Genomic DNA, 18,447 nt, shown 5'->3' on the forward strand with positions numbered 1-18,447 from the left:
CGATTAATTTTCTGCGAAGAAGTAGATAAATGGTCGTCACCTCCGGGCGAACCCATACAGTGACCCTCTCAAAGCGAACTTAATCTTCTCCAGACCGAGAAAGCTCGCCATATCTGATAGCCAGACCTCTGACTTTGGAGGTTTTGAGTCCCTCCACGCCAGCAGAATTCGTCGCCGGGCTACCAGGGAAGCAAAGACCAAAACATCAGGCGCTCTCCTCCTGGACTCCCGGGTCCTCCAAAACCCCAAAAATAGCCACCTCTGGACTCATCACCTGTTTTCAGTACCCGGGACATAACATCCACGAACCCCTGCCAATACCCCCTGAGTTTTGGACATGCCCAAAACATGTGGACATGGTTTGTCGCCCCTCCCGAACATCTGGCGCACCTGTCCTCCAATCCAAAAAATGTACTCATCCGGGCCACTGTCATGTGGGCCCGGTGGACGACCTTGAATTGAATCAGGCTGAGCCTGACGCATGTTGCGGTCGCGTTTACCCTGATCAACGCCTCCGCCCATAAGCCCTCTTCTATCTCACCTCTGAGCTCCTCTTCCCACGTAAATTTCAGCTCCTTGGTCTGTGACTCCTCCACCCCCATAAGTTCTTTATATATATCCAAGACCCTCCCCTCCCCCACCCATCCACTGAACACTACCCTGTCCTGGATCCCCCTAAGTGGCAGGCGTGGGAAGGACGGAATCTGTGTAGAAAGACCCGCACCTGCAAGTACCTGAACTCATTCCCTCTCGCCAGCCCAAATTTCTCCTCCAGCGCCCTCATACTCAGGAAGCTCCCTTCCAAGAACAAATCCCCCATCCTCTCAATCCCCGCCCTCCGCCATGCTCGGAACCCACCGTCCATATTCCCAGGGGCAAACCGGTGATTGTCGCAGATTGGGGACCAAACCGATGCTCCCGCTCCCCCCACGCGCCTTCTCCATTGGCCCCAGATCCGCAAAGTCCCCACCACTATGGGGCTGGTGAAGTACCGTGCCGGCGGGAGCGGCAGGGTCGCCGTAACCAGGGCTGCCAAACTGGTGCCCCTGCACGAAGCGGCCTCCATCTGCCCCCAAACCAACCCTGCACCCACCATCCACTTCCTTATCATAGCTATGTTGGCCGCCCAGTAGTAATTACTGAGGTTTGGCAGCGCCAGCCCCCCTTCCCCTCGGTTCCTCTCGAGCATCATCTTCTTCACCCGCGGGGACTTTCCCGCCCACACAAATCTCAGAATCATTTTATTAACCTTCTTTGAATAAGACCACGGAATGAAAATGGAGAGACGCTGGAAAACGAACAGGAATCTCGGGAGGATCGTCATTTTAACCGTCTGCACTCTCCCTGCTAGTGTCAGTAGGAGCACATCCCACCTCCAGAACTCAGCCCTCATTTGCTCCACCAACCGAGACAAGTTCAACATGTGCAGACGGCCCCAGTCCCGCGCCACCTGTATCCCTAAGTATCTAAAACTGTCCCAACTAACCTGAACGGCAGCCCCCTCAACCCCCTCGCCTGGACTACAAACAACTCACTCTGTGCCATGTTCAGTTTGTACCCCGAGAACCGGCCGAATTCCTTCAGGATGCCCATGAATTCATCCATCCCAGCCACTGGATCCGTGATGTATAAGAGCAGGTCGTCAGCGTACAATGAAACTGTGTTCCCCGCCCCTTCCCCTCGTACCAGCCCCTCGAGGCTCTTGGGGCAATCGCCAGCAGCTCTATTGCTAATGCAAAGAACAGTGGGGAGAGGGTACACCCATGCCTTGTCCCACGGTACAGTCTGAAATAGTCAGATGTCGTCCTGTTCGTCCTCACACTCGCCTCCGAAGCCTGGTATAACAGTCTGACCCAGTCGATAAAGCCCTCCCCGAACCCAAAACGTCCCAGCACCTCCCATAGATAATCCCACTCAACCCATCGAAAGCCTTCTCGACATCCATTGCCACAACTACCTCTACACTCTCCGGGGGCATCACAATCACATTCAGCAGCCTTCTTAGGTTGGCCACCAGCTGTCTGCCCTTGACGAACCCGGTTTGATCTTCCATAATGACGTCTGGCACACAGTCCTCAATCCTAGCCGCCAAGAGCTTGGCCAGAATTTTAGCATCTACGTTGAGCAGAGAGATCAGCCTATAGGACCCACATGCCTCCGGGTCTTTGTCCCGTTTCAATATGAGGGAGATGGTGGCCTGTGACATCGTCGGGGGTAACACCCCTCTGTCTCTTGCCTCATTAAAAACCCTAGCCAGCACCGGCCCCACTATCTCGGAGAACAATTTGTAAAACTCCACCGGATACCTATCCGGCCCCGGGGCTTTCTCCGATTGCATGGCCCTCAAGCCCACCAATATTTCTTCAGTCCTGATCGGGGCCCCAACTCATCTACCAATCCCCTGCCCACTTTTGGGAAGGTCAGTTCATCCAGAAAGCATCTCATCCCCTCCCGCCCCAGGGGGGGATCCGAGGTGTAAAGCTTGCTATAGAAGTCCCTGAACACCTTGTTCAGCCACGCCGGATCCTCTACCAAGTACCCCCCCTCCCCCGTCGACTACCTTCTCTATTTGCCTAGCCGCTTCCCTCTTCCTCAGTTGCTGTGCCAGCATTCTACTGGCTTTCTCCCCGTGCTCTTAAATCACACCCCTCGCCTTCCTGAGCTGCTCCACAGCCTTATCTGTGGACAACACCCCAAACTCAATCTGTAGCCTTCGTCATTCCCTTAATAGCTCTGCCCTCGGGGTCTCCGCTATCTCCTGTCTGTCTGGAAGATCTCCCTTACCAGTCAGTCCATTTCAGCCCTGTCCGTCCTGTCCCTATGTGCTCTGATCAAAAGCAGCTCCCCTCTCACCACCGCCTTCAGCGCTTCCCAGAGCACCGCCGCTGAGACTTCCCAATGTCATTGACTTGCAGGTAGTTTTGCATGCATTTCCTCACCCTCTCACACACCGCCTCGTCCGCGAACAAACCAACCTCAGATGTGCGAACACACGCGCCCTCTTTACCAGCCCGTTTAACCCTCAATGTTCCAGATGATCGGGCTGGTTGAGGGGCACCGTGCCCTCCCGACCGATCAGCCATCCCCCTTCTTGGGGCTACACCCAGCCCCTCTGTCGCGCTTCCCCTGGCCGCCTCCTGGCAGCCCCCACCTCCGACCTCCTCCATGATCCCGCATCTAACTCCCTCCCTCGTCAGCAGAACAGCTTTCCCCCCCACCTAGCAGCAACAACCTGTAACCTAACCCCTGCCATAAACTAACTAAATACACACACCCCACCTGGCTTCCGTAGACCAGCTCACCCAGCTAGCCTGGTGACTCTCTACTCTGGCGCCAACAAGTCTCCCACCTATTGTTTCCTCTGACCCATCCCCCCCGCCCATCAACACCACTTCCCCAAACCAGCCATCCTCGAGCAATTACGCTGAAAAGAAACAAACAAAACGAGAAACAAAGAGAACCTCCACGCTAGTGCAAATCAAATAAAACAGAATAAGTAATAGGCACTTCCAACCCCCCCGATCCGAACACAAAAAGCCCCCAGCACCGCATACCTTAACCTCCCTCTTTTATCCCAACAAAAACTCAAGTACAGGAGGGAAACAGAAAAACCAGGAAAAGAAAAAGAAAAACACATAGCACCAGAAATATGTGTAAACATCGCTCAGTGTCTTATTAACCCAAGTCCAAAAAGCCCTCAGTTCGGCACCAGCCCTTCTCTCTTGGCGAAGTCAATCGCATCCTCGGGCTCCTCAAAGTAATGGTGCCGTCCCTCGTGTGTGACCCACAGGCGCGCCGGATACAGCAGCCTAAACTTCACCTTCTTAAACAGAATCTCTTTGACTTGCCTGTAGCCTGCCCTTCTGGCCACCTCCACGCTCAGGTCCTGGTAGATGCGCAATACACTGTTATTCCAATGGCAGCTCTGCGTGCGCTTGGCCCACTGTAGCACCCACTCATTGTCCAGGAACCTGTGAAACCGGATCACCATCGCTCGGGCGGGAGGGGGGGGGGGGGCTCATTGTGCTCGGATCAGGGGGGTTGGAAGTGCCTATTACCTATTCTGTTTTATTTGATTTGCACTAGCTTTGGGGTTCTCTTTGTTTCTCGTTTTGTTTGTTTCTTTTCAGCGCAATTGCTCGAGGATAGCTGGTTTGGGGAAGTGGTGTTGATGGGCGGGGTGGGGGGGATGGGTCAGAGGGAGCAATAGGTGGGAGACTTGTTGGCGCCGGAGTCGAGAGTCACCAGGCTAGCTGGGTGAGCTGATCTATGGAAGCCACGTGGGTGGGGTGTATTTCGTTAGTTTATGGCAGGGGTCCACTCTCGGCTGCCTCGCCTGCGCCCTGTCCACCTGCACCGGGAATGGGAAGATATCATCTCCCAACAGCTTCTGGAACATGCCCGCCACATACACTGCGGCATCCTCTCCCTCAGCCCCCTCCAGAAGACCAACGATTCTCAAATTCTGCCGACGAGACCTATTTTCCAGGTCCTCCACCTTTTCCAGGAGCCTTTTTTGCTGGTCCTTCAGCCTCTCCACCTCCGCCTCCACCATCGTTTGGTGGTCCTCCTGCTCCTCCAGCACCTTTTCCTGCTTCTGGAGCGTACGATCCTGGGCATCCAGCCTGCGCTCCAGGCGCTCGATAGGCTTCTGAATCGGGTCTAAACTGTCCCGCTTCAAAGCAGTAAAGCCCTCTTGGATGAACTTCAACAGATGCTCCGTTGTTGGCTGGACTGTCTGCACCTGGGTCCGGACGCCGGCCATAATGTCCTCAGCAGCAGCTTCTATACTGCCCTTGTTTGCCCACTTCTTCAACTGTTTGCGATTCTTTCTGCTTCTTAATTCCATACACCTGTGTCTGGAGTCGGTGCCTGAGTGCCTATGCCTTCCGAACTAGCACTCAAAAGTACAAAAAAGTCGGGGGAAAAGGTCCAAAAGTCCGACCAGATCGAGAACCACCAAATGTGCAACTTACTCCTCCATAGCCGCCACCGGAAGTCTATGTTGCATTTATTGAGGTAAGCTATCAAGGTGTCTTGGAAATGCTTCCTTTGTCCTCTTATTCAAAAGCCTTCCCTGAGCTGGGCCAAGACTATTTGTTTTGGCAGTCGAGACTCTGACATCCTAAGCACATGGTCAGCCCAGCAGAGTTGATTTCGGATTACCATGACCTTGATGCTGGTGCTCTTGGCTCCTTCGAGGATGCTGATGTTAGTACGATCACCTCCCTTTCTTCGGCAATCACTCGCTAACGAGTATGATTGACCACCATCCCCATTCCAAACAAGTGATTCTCTCTGTGCTTGTGAAACCTCAATGGCCAGTTACCCAAGAATATAACATAAGAGATGGGGATCAGGAGCAGGCCAATCATCGTGGCTGATCTGATTGCAGCACTAACACCATTTTCCTGTCTGCCACCCATAACTCTCTACCCCATTGTAGACCAAAAATAATTCTAATTCTGCCATGGATATACCCAATGACCCAGCCTCCAAGGCGCTCTCGGGTATTAAACGACACGTGGAGAAGAAATTCCTCCTAAACTCCGTAAATGAGAGATGCTTTATTTTACAACTGTGTTCCTTAGTTCTAGATTCCCCTGTAGTTTAATTTAAACAATAGGATGTATGGTGTGTTGTTAACCAGTCTGCACAACAATTGAACAGAGTATTTATATTACTGGAGATGCATGATACGTAGAACATCAGTCATAACTATAAAAAGAAAAGGAGGGATGTTATTCTGTTTGCCTCTATTTAATTCTGACAATTCAGGTGAAGGTTGAGGGCTTCAAGAATGCAGCTGTTCACATGATACTTGTATGAGATTAGACACTGGGAAGCCGTTGCATAATGATTATTTAAACTCTGCACTCCATCTATGGGATATGTTCAGTAGTACAGAGTCCAATGCAAACATGCAACTAAAGGCAGTTTGGGTCTGAATATACGAGTTAGGTTCTTCCCTTCCACAACCCTAGCTCCTCCCTCAGTGTTGTTATGCATGAACGCCTGTCCCTCTGCATTGTCCCTGCATCAATCTATATCTCAAAAATACAACGCACAGGGCAGCATGGTGGTGCAATGGTTGGTGCTGCTGCCTCATGGCCCCAGGTTCGATCCCGGCTCTGGGCCACTGTCCGTGTGGAGTTTGCACATTCTCCCCGTGTTTGCGTGGGTTTCGCCGGTTGTGTAAAGGAAGTCTGCTTCTTCTTCTCCTGCGGCCCTGCGATGTGTGGTTACAGGGTTCATGGGGGTGTGTTCTGCCTGTTCGGTTGGGGGCGCCTTCCTTTCCTGGGGTTTTTCCTGCATACATGTCCCATGTACGTATCTATGGGCAGTCTCATTCAATTCCTGCCAATCGGGGCCGTTTTCCTGGGTCCGAATGTACTTTGAAATCCATTTTGTACGGAAAGCAGAGATTGCAATTTGCTTCCGGCACTTTGCGTGGTCTACGGAGCTTTGCCTTTGTCCGTTGTGGAAGTATGGAGTGCTCGTAGGGCTGCTTTTAAACCATTGCATTGTTTCTGCAATTTCTCCACTTGCTGTTCTGTCTCTTGTCTTACCAAGACCGCACCTTGCGTGTCCTGGTAGGCCTTATCATATTGCGTCTGAAAACTGTTCAAATGCGCGAGACAAGACTGATGTGCCCACTTGGCATCATCCACCTCTCTGTCCCTTGCTGCTAACTGCTCTTTTAAATCTCGATTCTCCTTCTCTACCTCACTCACGTCTACCTCACTACTTCTGTCTCTCTCCTCTGTCTCTCTACGGAGCGTCCTAACGACCTCCTGCCATCGAGCAGGAGATACAGAAGTCTGAGAACACGCACGAACAGACTCAAAAACAGCTTCTTCCCCACAGTCACCAGACTCCTAAATGACCCTCTTATGGACTGACCTCATTAACACTACACCCTGTAGGCTTCATCCGATGCCAGTGCTTATGTAGTTACATTGTATACCTTGTGTTGCCCTATTATGTATTTTCTTTTATTCCCTTTTCTTCCCATGTACTTAATGATCTGTTGAGCTGCTCGCAGAAAAATACTTTTCACTGTACCTCGGTACACGTGACAATAAACAAATCCAATCCAATCCTCTGTGCCTCGCAGTTGTGCCAAACAGGACACGATTGCCATCGGTTTGCGAGCTTTCCCTAAGCTCTTCTTGTGGATCTCTGACAGGTTCTCCACCAAGTATGTCCTATACTCCCGGGTCCTGTTTCCTCATTAGCGTAGAATTCACTCCAAAGGGGCCATCCTTTCCCTTTGAGATATTTCTTGATCTCATCTTCCTAAACGGGACACTGTCCTACTCTACTGGTCACTGCGACCTCGAATTCCTGGGAGTTCATAAGGCGTTCCATTGCCTTCATTGCCATTTTCTCTATCTAGGTTCTCTACTGAATTTGGAACAGGGGGTGATAAAGTGGTCATGTAAACACGGGTACGGCTTACGCTAATTTCCGGCCGCCAAAACTCCCGACAGTTTTTCGCAACAAAACTCTCAGGTTTACCTTGTATCCTTGTTAGTACGCATGCATTAACACACTTCTGAATCTCGGAGGCTTGATCAGTACTGTTCTTACGCTTGTGGTTTTTCTGTTTCCAATTGGATTCTCAGTTCAAATTTCGGGTTCTCTCGGAGTGGTTAGGCCACTTTTAAGTCGGGTCCCATAGAGTCGCCAGTAAATGTTGCTAACTTTTGCTGTTTCTTAATTTAGCTCTGTTTAATTACGTTTGCTCAAGAGTCGCCAGGTATCTTTTGACACCGCCACTAGGTTCAGAACCGAATACTGATCAGTGACTCGATACACCAGTTAGTAAGTTCAAAAGCAATGCTCATTTATTTACACACAGTCAAATTTACTCGTGCATAAACTCTACAAACTAAACTACCACGATTACTAAAGCCTATACTTGGCTTCGGGTGCCCACTCAGTCAGAGGAACAATGGCCGTTGCTCGGTTTTAGGTTGCTGGGTTGAGCTGTTTACAGGATAGCAACTAGGAGCATCTCTCTCATAGCGTGCGTTGACTTGGAACTTACTTGGTCTGATGCAGCAACTCGGCGGGTCTCTCTTCGCTGAGAGCCAAGGCCAAAGAAGAAAGATTCTCCCTTGGGAATACCTTTTATACTAAAAAGGGCTTTGCACACTTTTGGGCGGGCCTTGAACTTGGCCTCAATTAATTGGGTCTTCCCAATCATTCGTATCGATCTTTCTCCAATAGAGGGGTGGTTCCCTGATTGCTGTGCGTGTCCTAGGTGATCGTTGGTCTGCTTTGTTTTAGTCTCTTCTGACGCCGGGGTGTTTGCCTTAACATTGTGTATCTAAATGTTTCCCTTTTGTCCCTGGAGATGGCTCATTAGTATGTAGATTGTTTAGCAGTTTCTGTCCTGTCTGAGAGTTTAAGGTTCTAATCAACTGACAGACCTTGCACCTGCTTGTTTCTTAGTATTGTCCAATTTTCCCTGCATTCTTTGCAAGTGTCCATTTTGTAATCGGGACGTGGCCATCCCAGATAGCGACAGCCCCCACAACCCAAAGATGTGCAGGGTAGGTGGATTGGCCACGCTAAATTGCCCCTTAATTGGAAAAAATGAATTGGGTATTCTAAATTTATTTTAAAAAAAAATACAATGCACATTCCACAACTCGAAGGATAATGTGAACAATATTTTTATTGAGGCCATATAAGTCTTATTTTGAGTATCATGCTTCTTTTGAACAGTAAATTAAAAAATATGCCAAGGAAAAACTCTTCAAGGTTATGATATCCATTTGCTAAGTTTTTGTTCGTAAAGTCTTGTAAGCAATAGCAGTGGCACTGTTTTTAATTTATGAAAAGGATTTAGGTGTCATTAATGAGGCTGTTTTTATTTTCCATTCCTGCTTGCCCTGAGAGGGTGCTGTTGGACTTTGAGTGGCTAAAGTCACAGCATTGAGCGTGGGGCTAAAGTCGCAGGTAAAAATGTCTAGCTCCCTCCTTCGAAGGAAGTCACGAATCCAGTTAGGTTTTCACCAAAATTGGTTGCAGGCCCTTACTAACATGTTATCGTGTAAATCAGTTTTTTTTTCCTTATTGCGAACCTGTGTGGATTAAATGTAGAATCGGCAAAATCTGTTTCATGACTTAGCACACTGACAGACGATCAGGTGGAAATTACCTAGTTATCTTCGCTTATGGAGATGCTTTGTGTTATTCTCGAAGTGCCACTGTGCAGTCGGGACAGAAGGAAGCCATTTAGCTCCTTGAGCCAGTTCTGTTCTTCAGTGAGATCGTGGCTGACCTGTAACCTTGATCCAGATACCGACCTTTGCTACAAATTTACCAATCCCAGTTTTCAAATCAGCAATTGATCTCGCATACAGAATAGGATTATAATTAAGTTTTCTAGGTTCCAAAGAAATCAAGTGCCACTCATTTATGGAAAACAAAATCAGCATGCTGCATGATACCATGTGTGGTTGCCTGCTGCTGGGTTAAATAAATCATTGGGAGGGGCGGCATCTGGCGCAGTGGTTATCACTGGGACTCTGGCGCTAAGGACCCGGGTTCGAATCCTGGCCCTGGGTCACTGTCCGTGTGGAGTTTGCACATTCTCCCATGTCTGCGTGGGTTTCACCCCCACAACCCAAAGATGTGCAGGGTAGGTGGATTGGCCACACTAAATTGCCCCTTAATTGAAAAAAAATAAATTAATTGGGTAGTCTAAAATTCTGTTGACAACTCATTCCAAACATAGGGCAGCAGATTTTCTTTTATTTATGGGATGTGGGCATCGCTGCCTCGGCCAGCATTTATTGCCCATATCTAGTTGTCCTAGGAGTACAGGTCCACAGGTCACTGAAAGGGGCAACACAGGTGGAGAAGATAGTCAAGAAGGCATACGGCATGCTTGCCTTCATTGGCCGGGGCATTGAGTATAAGAATTGGCAAGTCGTGTTGCAGCTGTATAGCACCTTAGTTAGGCCACACTTGGAGTATAGTGTTCAATTCTGGTTGCCACACTACCAGAAGGATGTGGAGGCTTTAGAGAGGGTGCAGAAGAGATTTACCAGAATGTTGCCTGGTATGGAGGGCATTAGCTATGAGGAGCGGTTGAATAAACTCGGTTTGTTCTCACTGGAACGAAGGAGATTGAGGGGCGACCTGATAGAGGTCTACAAAATTATGAGGGGCATAGACAGAGTGGATAGTCAGAGGCTTTTCCCTGGGGTAGAGGGGTCAATTACTAGGGGGCATAAGTTTAAGGTGAGAGGGGCAAGGTTTAGAGTAGATGTACGAGGCATGTTTTTTTACACAGAGGGTAGTGGGTGCCTGGAACTCGCTACCGGAGGAGGTGGTGGAAGCAGGGACGATAGTGACATTTAAGGGGCATCTTGACAAATACATGAATAGAGGGATACGGACCCAGGAAGTGTAGAAGATTGTAGTTTAGTCGGGCAGCATGGTCGGCACGGGCTTGGAGGGCCGAAGGGCCTGTTCCTGTGCTGTACATTTCTTTGTTCTTTGTTTGTCCTTTGTTGAGAAGGCGATGGTGAGCGGCCTTCCTTGGAGCACTGCAGTCACTGGTGTGTAGGTACATCCCCACTGCAGTTAGGGAGGAAGTTCAGGATTTATAATAATCTTTATTAGTGTCACAAGTAGGCTTACACTGCAATGAAGTTACTGTGAAAATCCTCTAGTCGCCACACTCTGGCGCCTGTTCAGGTACACTAAGGGAGAATTCAGAATGTCCAGTTCACGTAACAAGCACGTCTTTCGGGACTTTGTGGGAAGAAACCGGAGCACCCGGAGGAAACCCATGCAGGCATGGAGATAATGTGCAGACTCCGCACAGACAGTGACCCAAGCCGGGAATCGAACCTGGGTTTTTGGCGCTGTTTGTTAACCACTGTGCTGCCGTGCCACCCAGCAACAGTGAAGGAACAGCAATATATTTCCAAGTCAGGGTGGTAAGTGGCTTGGAAGGGAACTTCCAGGTGGTGGTGTACCCAGGTATCTGCTGCCCTTGCCCTTCTAGATAGCAGCAGTCATGGTTTTGGAAGGTGATGTTCATCGGTGGTGGAGGAGGGAGTGCATGTTTGTGGGTGTGGGGTGCCAATCGAGCGGCTTGTTTTGTCGTGAGTTCTTGAGTGTTGTAGGAGCTGCACTCATCCAGGCAGATGCATTAAACTCTACCACCTCCAAGCCAAACACCATCCTGACTTGGAACCACATCACCGCATCTACCTTAATTGCAGTGAGTGTCCCTACACAAGCTGCAGTAGTTCAACGAGGTGGCTCACTACCATCACCTCAAAGATAATTAGCGTGGCAATAAATGCTGACATTACCAGCAACGTTCACATCCCATGGACAAATAAAAACAAAAGTTCTTGAATCTATTCTGCACCTTTCATATCTTTCCTTGGGTGCAGTGCCCAATATTGAACACGCTGACCCAGTTAAGGCTGAATCATAGTTTATAAGCTGCCCCAGTTAAGGATGAATCAGAGTTTATATAGGTTCAACATAACTTCCTTGCTTTTGTACTCAGTGGCCCTATTGATAAAACCCAAAATGTCATAAGCCCAGGCTCTGTCAACCTGTCCTGCCACCTTCAATTATTTATGCACCAGATCCCTGTTCTTTGAGCCCTCTTTAGAATTCTGCCCTTTTTTATATACTCCCTGTTCATCCTACAAAATGTATAGCTTCACACTTTGCATTAAATTGTGAGCATTGGGAGGCCTGCAAATCACATACATGTTCTGGTCCTGCCCAAGTCGGATGGGTTCTGCATCTCATTTTTTGAGATTATGTTGGAGATCGTTGAGGTCAAACGAGAGCCATGTCCGCTGTGGTGACCTTTGAAGTGTCAGACTCCCCGGAGCTCCTTGAGCAGGTGGGGTGAGAACGGGACGTTTGACTCCTTGGTGGCTCGGAGGCGAGTCCTGCTTGGTTGGAGGTCCGCCGAGCTACCCAGGGCCTCTGCTTAGTTAAGTGACCTGGCAGATTTCCTGCGATTGGAAAAGATGAAAAGCACCCTGAGAGGGTCAGAAGTAAGGTTCCATTCCAGGTCTTTAAGGACGTGTTCGTGGCCAGCAGTTAGCGGGATGGGGCGAGAGGGTTAATAGTGGAGAAGATAAGCGAGAATAGTCGGGCTGAGGGTGGGGGATAAGAGATTTAGGCCGGCCAGATACTACACTTGATCTTAGCCAAAAGGCCGAGAAACGATCTGATAGTGTTATATATTTAAGACTTGACCCGGTGCCAAAGGTAGAAAAGTAATAGTCCAAAGTAATTTTCTTTATGCCCAGCTAGTACATACTGTTCCCAGCCATGAATTGGCTGGTTGTTCAGTGATTTTAATTACAAGCCATTGAGAAAATTATAGTTCCTTGACAGACAGCTGATATCCAAACCAAGTGCAGTCACAATATTTCTTCTTGACACAAAAGAGCACACAGGAAATAAAAAGATCAGGAGTTAACTCACAGAATACTAATTATTTTGCATATGAAAATGGGAATTGGCAATTCGGGTACTTTTGTTGAAAGAGAGAATGTAATTTTCGTTCCCAACAGTAAATACTCTGGAAGACGTTTTTGCAGAAGCCTGTTACTCTTGCATCTGAATGTATCTCTGAAATACGGCACAGTAGCACAGTGGTTAGCACTGTTGCATCACAGTACCAGGGTCCCAGGTTCGATTCCCGCATTGGGTACTGTCTGTGCGAAGTCTGCACGTTCTCCCCGTGGCTGCGTGGGTTTCCGCCGGATGTTCCGGTTTCCTCCCACAAGTCCCGAAACATGTGCTCATTAGGTAATTTGGACATTCTGAATTCTCCCTCAGTGTACCTGAACAGGTGCCGGAATGTGGCGACTAGGGGATTTTCACATTGCAGTGTTACTGTAAGCCTACTTGTGACAATAATAAAGATTATTACTATTATTAAATGCTTACCTGTGCTGTCGTGTGTCAAGAATAATTGCACAGCTGTGAAATGTTTCTATCTGAGCTCTCAACTATATCCTTCTGGCAGGTAATCAGTATTCATATATAATCGAGAGACTGCAAATATGTTCCGTAAACCATTAGGATCAAGAGATGCAAACTCAAGCTTGTGCTGATTAGTTGTCGAGGAGGAGATCAAGATTTATAGTGTTATGTAAGATAAAATCTCAAATATCGTGCCCAATACTGGTTGCTGAGAGACATGGGGAAACATTTAAAAACAGCACTGAGGAAGGCCAAATACTGATCCCTATGTCAGGGAAAAGACTGGATGGAGAAAACCTTCAGCCTGAGAATGAGGAATGTTTTTAACAGAAATGTGCAAGATTATTAACCCAGTTAATACTTTAAAAACGCACAGGTTTAAAGTAGAGATGGATAATTTTAAGGCAGATATTAGGAAATTTATCTCCTTAAACAGTCATCAGGATGCAGAATATATTTCCAGACAGGTTAATAGAAATAAAATTCAGACAATCGTTAAAGACGTAGTTGTATGCTACAAATAGGCTGGTGATAGGGAAAAGGGTACATTGCTCAAACTGAATGTAGTGAATCCAAAGGAATACAAGAGAAGCTGCTCAAGTCTATTAAATATTTAACTTTTACTGTAATCCACGCTCACGTTGTTAGTGAATATCCAGGCCTACACCTCGAGAGATATTCACTAATAGACAAAGTTCTGACTTCTAAAAAAAATCTTTGCAAATAATCAACAATGTATGTATTGAAAGTTCAAGAAACCAAGGTTCCATTGTATGTTTACTTGAACTTTGAAAAGTACCAAGTTGTTCAATCATAGATTTCACTCTTCCAAACTAGGCTGTTTGTAGAATGTTTTATACTATGTAATACTCGGATACAATTATGGCAGTTAAAAATCTGTTGGTGGTTATGTTAATCGGTGGAAGCAATTTTAGGTGATTACCCCACAACATCAAATTTCTCCAGCAGAAGTATTACTTTTTCCCTGTAACGCAATTGGCATGAATACAGATTGAATAAGTCCAGGTAATGCGGAGTACTGTTTCAAGTGAGTTAATAACCAAGCAAGCAGTCTCTGTGAAGTACCTACTGTTTCAAAGTGGAGTTTGTGTGCAATCTAGTGCAGTTTCCCACACAGCTCACTTGTACAATGCTGTATAGCAGTTAACCTCTTGCAGTGTTGTGGCATGTGAAATGAAAGTCGCTTATTGTCACAAGTAGGCTTCAAATGAAGTTACTGTGAAAAGCCCCTAGTCGCCAAATTCCGGGGCCTGTTCGGGGAGGCTGGTACGGGAATGTGTGTCTGTTGCTTTCCTCTGTTGTCTACAGCAGAATATGTCCTTCTTGGGCAGTACTTTGGCCAATTCAGTGGGGCCTGAGATGGCTGATAGGTCCAATGTGCAACCTGCAGACCCTGCCACATGCAGGGCAGGTGGGCCTTGAAGGGTCAGGCAGGTGAGCTGTTTGGATGTTTAATAATTTAATGATCTTTATTGTTACAAGTACGCTTTAACACTGCAATGAAGTTACTGTGAAAAGCCCCTAGTCTACACATTCCGGCGCCTGTTTGGGTACACGGAGAATTCAGAATGTCACAATTCTGGATGTTTATGCACTCTCTCCGTGCCTCCACTTTGCCACTGTGTGTTCCGATAAAGTCTCATTTCATCGGTGCCTTCTTGAATCAACCTTCTCTGTTTTGGTCGATGGTTGGCGAGGGACTCTCATGAGTCAGCACGGATGTTTGACCTCCTCAGGAATGCTCTAAAAGTGTTTCAGCTGTCCTCCTTGGAGTTCCCTGCCTTGACCGAATTCCAAGTAAAGCTGATTTTTTTGGGGGAGTCTGGTGTCGGCTTAAGAACAATATGTTCTATCCAGTGGAGCTGGTTAAGAGTGTTTCATGCCTTAAAATTGGGCATCTTGTTTTTGGAGAGGAAGCTGCTGTTGCACTGCCTTTCCTGCTACTGGATCTGGAGGATCTTGAGAAAGCACCATTGGTTCTACTTCACTGATGCTTTGAGGTGCCTGCTATAGGTTGTTCCAAGTTTCTGAAGCATATCAGAATGCAGGGATCACCATTGCCTGGGAAAGCATGTAAAATATGCATTTTCAGCAACTCCTATTTATTTATTTATTTTTTACACATTTAGATTACCCAATTTTTTCCAATTAAGGGGCAATTTAGCGTGGCCAATCCACTTAACCTGCACATCTTTAGGTTGTGGGGTGAAACCCACGCAGACACTGGGAGAATGTGCAAACTCCACACGGACAGTGACCCGAGTCTGCGATTGAACCCGGGTCCTCAGCTAACCACTGCGCCGCCCAGCAACTTCTGTTTACATAGAAACGTAATGTAATAGAACGCTCCAAGATGCTTTCTCGAACTTTATAAAACAAAATTTGACTGAGTGACATAAGGAAATGTTGGGTCAGATGACCCAAATGAAAGAGGTTGATTTTTAAAGAGTATCTTAAATGAAGGAAGTGAGATACAGGCATAGAAGTTTGGGAATGGAATTCCAGAGATTAGGGTGGGCCCAGGCAGCTGAATGGTGGAGCGATTAAAATCAGAGCTGCTCAAGAGTCCAGAATTTTATTGTCAATTTATTCATTTAATGTAGGCATTGCTGGCAATCCATCCCTGATGCCCCTGAGAAGGTGGTGATAATCTGCCTCCCTGAACTGCTACAATTTATGTGGTGGTTTAATAGACAAAGTCAGAACTGTGTCTATTAGACCAGAGGAATTCTCGGAATTTGACCCAGTGACCGTAAAGGAATGGTGATCTAGTTCCAGGTCTGGATGACGTGTGGCTTTGAGGTAGTATTCCCATGCATCTACTGCCTTTGTTCTTGTACATGGTGGAGATTGTGATTTTGGAAGACACTGTCTCAGGAACCTATCCAAGGATCCAACCAGGATCCAAGGTTTTTACAGTGCACCTTATAGATAGTACACATTGCTGCTACTGTGTACTGGTAATGGAATGAGTGAATGTTTTAGACTGATGAGGCACTGGTGAAGTGGGCAGCTTTGCCCTGGATGGCATTGAGCTTGTTGAATGCTGTTGGAGATTTACTCATCCCAGCAAGTGGAGAGTATCCTATTACATATCTGATTTTTACTTTGCAGATGGTGGATAGGCTTAGTTGCCTGCTACAGGATTTCCAGTTTCTAACCTGCATTTGTATCTCTAGATTTCACCTTCAGTTTCTGGTCTGGTGGAAATAAGCAGTTGTTATGATCCCGGACCAGATCCTAACAGTGGTAAGGATACTGGGCCAAAACCCCAATATTTCAGTTTATTTTGTAAGACAGTGCAGAAAGAATGATTTGTTCAAGGCGTAATTGCATGAAGAATTTGGGATTTGGTATTTTAAAAACAAAATTTTATTATGAATACAATATTAAACTCTTTAACTTCACACCTGAAAAGAATAGTTTACAATTATCCCTAAACGATGCTACTCAATTCCCCATTAAACAGCAAGGAAAGAAACCTAACAGCTCTCAATCCATCTTAAAATCAGCATGACATGGAGTAATACTTGCTTTACAGAGCAGATGTGGCTCCTGTTAAAATCCTTTCAGACTCTGGCTGAATATCTTCAAAAACTAGTTCACCTGACCTGTTTCAGCTTCTTCCTTGTCCTCAGATAAGACTGCTCTGCTTTAACTGTTATTTTTTTTTAACTAAACTGCTGTGAGAGAAAACTGCCTTTACTTGTGGTCAAAACAAGGGTTGCCAGATCAGACTTCAACTCCTCCTCAAAGCTTTGTCAAAATATCTTTGAATCCCTTAGCTCCACTACGTAATGACATTATCTCCCCAAGCTGAAAAACAGATTAAGTTTCCAGGCTCAAAGCGCACTAACTCTCCAGGGATTTCCCCCTCTCAAACCACTGTGCATTAGCGGAGACTGAAAAACCCATTCCTCTGGTCAATTTCATCTTCTGGCTCATAAAGGCTCCCAGGTTGTGCAAAACAAAATCCTTTTAAAATACATGACCACTGCAGTCAAACACACTAACCCCAGGCTTTTATTTTAAATTTAGAGTACCCAATTATTTTTTTCCAGTTAAGGGGCAGTTTAGTGTGGCCAATCCACCTATCCTGCACATCTTTGGGATATGGGGGTGAAACCCACACAGACACTGGGAGAATGAGCAAACTCCACACGGACAGTGATCCAGGGTTGGGGTCGAACCTGGGTCCTCTGTTCCATAGGCAGCAGCGCTAGCCACTGCGCCACCGTACCGCCCATCCCCAGGCTTTATAACCCTTAAATTGCCCCAATATGTAGAATCCAATATTCCTTTTTTTTTTAAATATAAATTTAGAGTGCCCAATTAATTCTTTCCAATTAAGGGGCAATTTAGCATGACCTATCCTGCACATCTTTGGGTTGTGGGGATGAAACACACGCAGACCCACTCATTTTTAAAAAAACACAAACATAGGTAAAATTGACCTTCTGTGCAATAATTTATTTGTGTCTGCCAAAACTGAGCTATCCAGCCTAATCAGCACTTTGTGCTTGGGCACTTCAAAGATTTTTTAATGCAATTGATTTAAATGCTTGCACATGCTGGAAATTAAGTTTAAAATATAAATGTTAAATATATTTTTATATAAATATATCATTTTTTTCTCTTTCTGATTTGAATTTTCCAGCATTAACTGTTCTTAGTTTGATCTGTAAGCATTATGTTGATGCAAATCAACTGCTCCATACATCACTGCTTTGCTACACACAACCAAGTGACTTCCTATATATCAACGTTCTCCGAAGAGATTGCAGACAAACTTTAGGTGTGGCTAGATGGATGCTGTTTTTAACCACATGCATTAATTTTAGTAGAAAGCACCTTACACAAGATGCGGGTAAATGTATTCATATCTGTACTTCCTTCACTAAGATCTACTACCATTCAGTGAAAATCATTGCAATCTTTCTCTTTCAGCAAAGTTTGGAATTCCAGCATGTATTTTATCTGATGCAGCTCTTCCAAATGCAGTGTCTAGGTTTTTGTCCATAAGGTGCAAGCCATATTTTGAATTCTTCAACGTGACTACTGAGATTGTTGACTCGCATGACATTGTATGCCAGATCCATCCCTGTTCGCCATCCAGAACATGGCTTAACGATTATGTGTCTTAGGACTGCTCATTATTTGTTGGGATTTCCTATGTCCAGGAGCATTTAGATCCATTGGTTGAGCTGACTGCGATAACGTTTCACTTTCCATATAATGAACTGGTGTTTCCATGTAGCAAAAACAGAAAATACTGGACAATCACAGTAGGTCTGACAGCAACTGTGGGGAGAGAACATAGAACATACAGTGCAGAAGGAGGCCATTCAGCCCATCAAGTCTGCAGTGACCCACTTAAGCCCTCACTTCTGTAGTGATCTCTGTATGTGCATGTACACAAGGGGTTGATGATTA

At 46.5% G+C, this 18,447-nt stretch overlaps 1 protein-coding gene and 1 pseudogene across 5 annotated transcripts in view; one reads left to right on the forward strand and one right to left on the reverse strand.

The window, feature by feature from the left end:
- zbtb47b (zinc finger and BTB domain containing 47b) overlaps positions 1-18,447 on the forward strand; it is a 338,016-nt gene that overhangs the window by 255,416 nt on the left and 64,153 nt on the right. The gene's annotated exons all lie outside the window — the stretch shown is intronic.
- LOC140425889 (U2 spliceosomal RNA) lies at positions 12,157-12,229 on the reverse strand (annotated as a pseudogene).

Source organism: Scyliorhinus torazame, chromosome 6 (genome assembly GCF_047496885.1).
Source record: "Scyliorhinus torazame isolate Kashiwa2021f chromosome 6, sScyTor2.1, whole genome shotgun sequence".
Taxonomy (NCBI): Eukaryota; Metazoa; Chordata; class Chondrichthyes; order Carcharhiniformes; family Scyliorhinidae; genus Scyliorhinus; species Scyliorhinus torazame.